Source organism: Mus musculus, chromosome 4 (assembly GCF_000001635.26).
Source record: "Mus musculus strain C57BL/6J chromosome 4, GRCm38.p6 C57BL/6J".
NCBI classification, from domain to species: domain Eukaryota; kingdom Metazoa; phylum Chordata; class Mammalia; order Rodentia; family Muridae; genus Mus; species Mus musculus.
In genome coordinates this window covers 6,506,375-6,512,875 of record NC_000070.6, presented here as the reverse complement: position 1 = coordinate 6,512,875, position 6,501 = coordinate 6,506,375, and the positions used below count along the sequence as shown (strand labels likewise).

Here is a 6,501-nt window from a genome sequence, read left to right as displayed (position 1 = left end):
AGAAAAGCATTAAGGACAATCAAGAATACTAAACAAACAGAGGCCCTTTCTTAATGGAGAGATAAAATACCTGTTTTCCTGCCCAGAAAGCTCTGAGTGGATTTTATTAATGTCCTTTCCTATGTCAACACAAGCAAACCCCACCCAAATTCCCTCAAAATGATCGTCCCACTCACTTCCCTCCAGAGGCCATTACTCATCTTTTGGGTGGATGTCACAAGTCTATGCTATGGGTCAGAGACTGCACTAGATTCTAGGCCTTTTGACTATAGAGCCCATCCATCCTCATAGTCGCGTGTGCTTTGTAAAGGAGTTTCTATGTAGTCACACCTTAAGCTTTCTTGTGCACCTGATCATTGCTTGAAAAATCTCTCCCCAAATTGTACTGTTTTAACTATGCTGACATTGAACTCCCTCTCATTAACCTCTCAGGAGTCTGATCCAGGTTGATGAAGTCAGTCTGCACCAGATTTTTTTTTTTTTGGTTTTTTTCGAGACAGGGTTTCTGTGTGGCCATGGCTGTCTTAGAACTCATCCTGTAGACCAGGGTGCAAGGTGGCCTCAGAAATCTGCCTGCTCTGCCTCCCAAGCGCTGGGATTAAAGGCATGTGTTACCACTGCCCCACCATATTTTTATTCTTATCTCTTCCTGGGGTTCACTTCCCTGACTGTATCCATGCAAGGACCCCTTCAAGCTGCCACACTGCATCTCTGCGAGTGAGAAGAGCAGGACTAACCTGACCTTTCTAACCTGAGCCAGCTTTTGCCACCTCCACCTTTCACCTTCTCAGTGCCTATCCTCCCCCTCCAAAACTGCCTGACTGGAACTTCCCCCTCACATGGGGGCTCCAGCTGACCACATTGGGGCTCCCCATCCCTAGCGTGTTCCCTGACCTAGGTCCTCTGGAGTAGCTCATCTTTTAGCAAGAGTCACTCTAAAGATTGTATTCTTCATTGCCCAGCGTCTTGGAATAACGTTACAGGAATGTTATTCTCTCAGGGCTGATTGTCTGACTGCGGCTATCTGGCCTGCCTATGAAAGTTGTCCAGAGGGTAGGAATAGACAACTTTCACTCTGCCTACCTTCCCAGAGTGCTCTCTGCCCTCCTGGGTGCCTCTAGCTCTGCTTCCTCCTACGTTTGGTCTTGAGAGACCAAATCTTTTGGGTTCAGACTCCATCTTAAAGAACCTGACCTAAGGTTGACTAACAAGCCAGTACCTAGCCCCAGGCTACGCCCCCAACAAGACTGTGTGTCTAGCACCAGTTTCCATGTTATTCACCAACAAATCTGTGTACCCAGGTTACAAGCCCGCTCCTGACACTTCACTTCCTAACAACCACCAATCAGGAGAAAAGCAAAAATTAAATTTATGTTTTGGATCCCAGCACCAACCATAACGGCCCCATACATAATCAGATGTGTACCCGTCTAGAAACCTCCTTCTTGCCTCTATATAAATGCTTGCCTAAAACTAGGTTCGGAGCTCCACCTTCCTGCTGTGTCAGGATTGGCAGGGAGCCCAAGCTGGAGCTTGAATAAAGAGACCCAAATGCAATTGCATCGGAACCAGTTTCTTGGTGGTCTCTTTAGAGTCCATGAATGCTTCCGGGCACAACAGTCTCTACTTTGCTCATCATCCTCTCACTTTAGACCCACATCTAAAGTGCTCATTCCCCTTTTCAGTGTGGAATACAGCGTTTTCTTTTTTTGTCTTTCCACCTCATAAAGGCAGCCTTGACTACACCATCTTTTTTAAAAGGAGTACAATTTATTCAGGAAATGATACATTTTAGAATTATAACATCCATTTAAAAAAGCACATTTCTTGGTGCTTTCAAAAACTCCTGACATGTTACTCTTTGAACTATATCCTATAGGAATATTCAGTGAAATACATGACAGAAAATTCAGGCCTCAGAAAGAGTATCTTGTGGAATCACATATGGACTACCCACTTAAGGAGTTGCTTTGCATTGAAAATATGTAATACTTGGAGACAGCATCCAAAATACATACTTGATGCATACTATGTATGCGGATTCACTAGTATGTATTTGGTTTATTTTTTTTTTAATTATACTTTTTGTTATCTTTTTGAGTGTTACACCACGTACACATTTGTTCACCAGTGGACAGGTAGAGAATAAAGACCAGGATCTGCATTTGATAGAGAACATGCAGGCCATCCCCCCACCTTTGTGTGATAGAGAACATGCAGGCCACCCCCCCTTTGTGTGATAGAGAACATGCAGGCTACCCCCTCTTGTGTGATAGAGAACATGCAGGCCATCCCCCCCCCTTTGTGTGATAGAGAACATGCAGGCCATCCCCCCCTTTTGTGTGATAGAGAACATGCAGGCTATATCCCCCCCCTTTGTGTGATAGAGAACATGCAGGCCATCCCCCCCTTGTGTGACCCCATTTGTACATTCTAAGTCCATTATTTTTCTACAAATTTTGTGATGTCATTTTTCCTTAGAGCTAAATAATATTCCACTTCAAATAGGTACAGCTTTTCATTACCTATCCATCTGTTAATAGAAAGGTACATGGATTCTATTTCCTTGCTGTAGTGAACAAAGCAGCAGTATCCATGAGAATGCAAAGATCTCTGTAGTGCAATGTGGAATTATATTAGTCAAAGCTCCCTAAAAACCAGAACTGAGAATAGATACTAAAAGGGGATCTGTTAGACTGGCTTACAGGATGCAGTCTGCGTAGTCCAACAATGGCTAGTTCACAGAGACAGGCTGAAAATTCTGTAGTCGTTCAGTCTACAAGGCTGGGTGGCCAGCAGGCCTGGAGCACTCTTGGAGAGCTTCTAGTCTTCCATCTAACTTAGAATCCTGAAGAAGTTATCTCTAACACTAACCTCAGAAACAGAGAAGATGAACTTAACAGGCAGAGTAAAGGCAAGCAGCAAAAAGCTAAAGCCTTCTTTTGTGTCCTTTCATCAGGGATGCCACTAGTTAATTCCAAATGTTGTTAAGTGGATAACCAAGACTAACCATCACAGAAGTTATCTGAGTACACCAAGTCCAACAATAAAACAGCCACCATCTTCACCAAAACAATATCAACATTCACATATATCATGACTTCAGAGAAATCTCTCCTTATCTGTGGTTTCATTTTTTTTTAATAGTGTTACTGAAAATATAGAATAGTTCAATTAACTCTATTAAGAAGACACTGTGGGGGTTCCTTCCGGTGCCAGCCCAGGGCAACCCTGGGCACAAAGTCGGCAGACGGTCCCACGGTCCCCAGAGGACTCTCCCCTCACAGGTGCCCTAGTATGCCCAGGATCCTAGGATCACTGGTGAGTGGAACACAATATCTGCTCCAAAACAACTGGAGGGGCCTGTGCCAGCAGGAGCAGGGACACAGGAAACCCAACCGACCAGCAGCTGGGGTTCGTCCGGTCAGCATCAGCCCCGGGCCCCCTGGGGCACAAACTCAGTGGACGGTCCCACAGTCCCCAGAGGACTCTCCACGCCCCAAGTGCCCTAGCACACCCAGGAACCAGGATCACTGGTATGGGTTAAAGACGAAGCTTCTTAGAAAACCAAGAAGATGGAATTTTAAGAATTGTTGCCTGGCATTTGAATGATGGCATTTTAGTTAGAGTTGTAATTTCTTTTTTAAAACTGTTTTTGACCCTACACACCTTCCCTGCCAGAGGAGAGTCGGCCTCCAGATAGGGCTCTGACCCCGGGACTCAGGTCAGAGCATCATCTTATATTCCGGGTCTCTCAAACCAGTGTGCATAGGAGAGTGCACAGGCCACAGAAACAACCGAGCTTCTTGGACAGGGTCCATTTGGACCTTTATCCTTAGCCAGGAGTCAGAGCTGAGACCCAGACCTCTGGGCACCTTCCTCACCAAAGGAGAGCTTGCCTGCAGAGAGTACTCTGACCACTGGGACTCAGGGGAGAGTTGAACTCCCAGGAGTGCTGACAGAAGTTAACAGAATCACAGGAGGAACAAGTCCCAGCCAGAGACAGCTAGAACATCTAACCCAGAGAATACCAGATGGCAAAAGGCAAACCTAACAATCCTACTAATAGAAACCAAGACCACTTGGCATCATCAGAACCCAGTACTCCCACCACAGCAAGTCCTGGATACCCCAACACACCCAAAAAGCAAGATTTGGATTTAAAATCATATCTCATGATGCTGGTAGAGGATTTTAAGAAGGAAGGGCATTAATAACTCACTTAAAGAAATACAGGAGAACACTGCTAAACAGGTAGAATTCCTTAAAGAGGAAACACAAAATCCCTTAAAGAACTACAGGCAAACACAGCTAAACAGGTAGAAGTCCTTAAAGAAGAAACACAAAAATCTCTTAAAGAATTACAGGAAAACACAACCAAATAGGTGATGGAATTGAACAAAACCATCCAAGATCTAAAAATGGAAGTAGAAACTATAAAGAAAGCATAAGGTTTGTCTTCACTGAACGGTGAGACTCCAAGCAGTTAGGATGCCACAAAGAAGCCGAAACCGCACTTCCAGGGTGACTCCTCCAGCTAGCTAGCCAAGCCCCTCAAGTGAGGGCTGTTCCCTGAAGAGCACCTGCAGCTCAGCCTCCAGCAGCAGCTGCACCATCTGCAGTTGGCTCACCTGCCACTGCACCCCAGCAGCCAGGCCTCATGGCCCAGTTGGCTACCAGTGTGGCCATGGGCTCTGTAGTGGGGCATACCCTGGGTCACGCCATCACTGGGGGCTTCAGCGCAGGTGGTAGTGCTGAGCCTGCAAAGCCTGACATCACTTACCAGGAGCCCAGCTGCAGAACCAGCGTTCTTTTGGACCTTGCTCTCTAGAGATCAAGCAGTTTCTGGAGTGTTCTCAGAACCAGAGTGATGTCAAGCTCTGTGAGGACTTCAATGAGGTACTGTGGCAATACAGGATTGCAAATAATCTAATCAAGAAAAATCAAGCTGAAGAGATGTAAAATTGGTTCTGTATAGCTGATAGTACAAGTGTGGACCCTTGTATTTCTAATAGCTCCATTGCTTTGGAATGGCCATGAAAGAGATATAACTATGGATGTTTACTGAGGCTTGCATTTAGTGTTGGTTACTGGGCAAGTGTTTGGTCTCATTGAACTAACTATTGTGATTGTGAGTTAAAATAAAAATGGTTTATTCTGAAAAAGAAAGAGAGAAAGAGAGAGAGGGGGGGAGGGAGAGAGAGAGAGAGAGAAAGAGAGAGAGAGAGAGAGAGAGAGAGAGAGAAGGAAAGAAAGAAAGAAAGAAAGAAAGAAAGAAAGAAAGAAAGAAAGAAAGAAAGAAAGAAAGGAAAAGAAAATCCAAAGGGAGACAACTATGGAGATAGAAATCCTAGGAAAGAAATCAGGAACCATAGATGTGAGCATCAGCAACAGGATGCAAGAGATGGAAGAAAGAATCTCAGGTGCAGAAGATTCCATAGACAACATGGACTCAACAATCAAAGAAAATGCAAAATGAAAAAAAGATTCTAACTCAAAACATCCAGGACTCAAGGAATTCCACATAAAACCAGAGACACTGAAAATTATAGAGGAGAAAGTGGGGGAAAGCCTCGAAGATATGGGCACAGAGGGAAAATTCCTGAATAGAACAGCAATGGCTTGTGCTGTAACATTCAGAATCAACAAATGGGACCTCATAAAATTGCAAAGCCTCTGTAAGGCAAAAGACACTGTCAATAAGACAAAAAAAAAAAAAAAAAAAAAAAAGCCACCAATAGATTGGGAAAGGATCTTTATCAATCCAAAATCAGATAGGGGACTAATATTCAATATATATAAAGAACTCAAGAAGCTGGACTCCAGAAAATCAAATAACCCCATTAAAAAATGGGGCTCAGAGCTAAACAAAGAATTCTCACCTGAGGAATACTGAATGGCTGAGAAGCACCTGAAAAAATGTTCAGCATCCTTAATCATCAGGGAAATGCAAATCAAAACAATCCTGAGATTCCACCTCACACCAGTCAGAATGGCTAAGATCAAAAATTCAGGTGACAGCAGACGCTGGAGAGGATGTGGAGAAAGAGGAACACTTCTCCATTGCTGGTGGGATTGCAAGCTTGTACAAGTACTCTGGAAATCAGTCTGGAGTTTCCTCAGAAAATTGGACATAGTACTACCGGAGGATCTAGCAATACCTCTCCTGGGCATATATCCAGAAGATGTTCCAACTGGTAAAAAGGACACATGCTCCACTATGTTCATAGCAGCCTTATTTATAATAGCCAGAAGCTGGAAAGAACCCAGATGCCCCTCAACAGAGGAATGGATACAGAAAATGTGGTACATTTACACAATGGAGTACTACTCAGCTATTAAAAAGAATGAATTTATGAAATTCTTAGGCAAATGGATGGACCTGGAGGGTATCACCATGAGTGAGGTAACCCAATCACAAAAGAACTCGCATGATATGTACTCACTGATAAGTGGATATTAGCCCAGAAACTTAGGATACCCAAGATACAAGATACAATT

The 6,501-nt window shown here is 44.0% G+C and overlaps 1 pseudogene; it reads left to right on the top strand.

The window, feature by feature from the left end:
• The first annotated feature begins 4,420 nt into the window (after positions 1 to 4,420).
• On the top strand, positions 4,421 to 4,962 carry Gm11803 (annotated as a pseudogene).
• Positions 4,963 to 6,501: the final 1,539 nt, after the last annotated feature.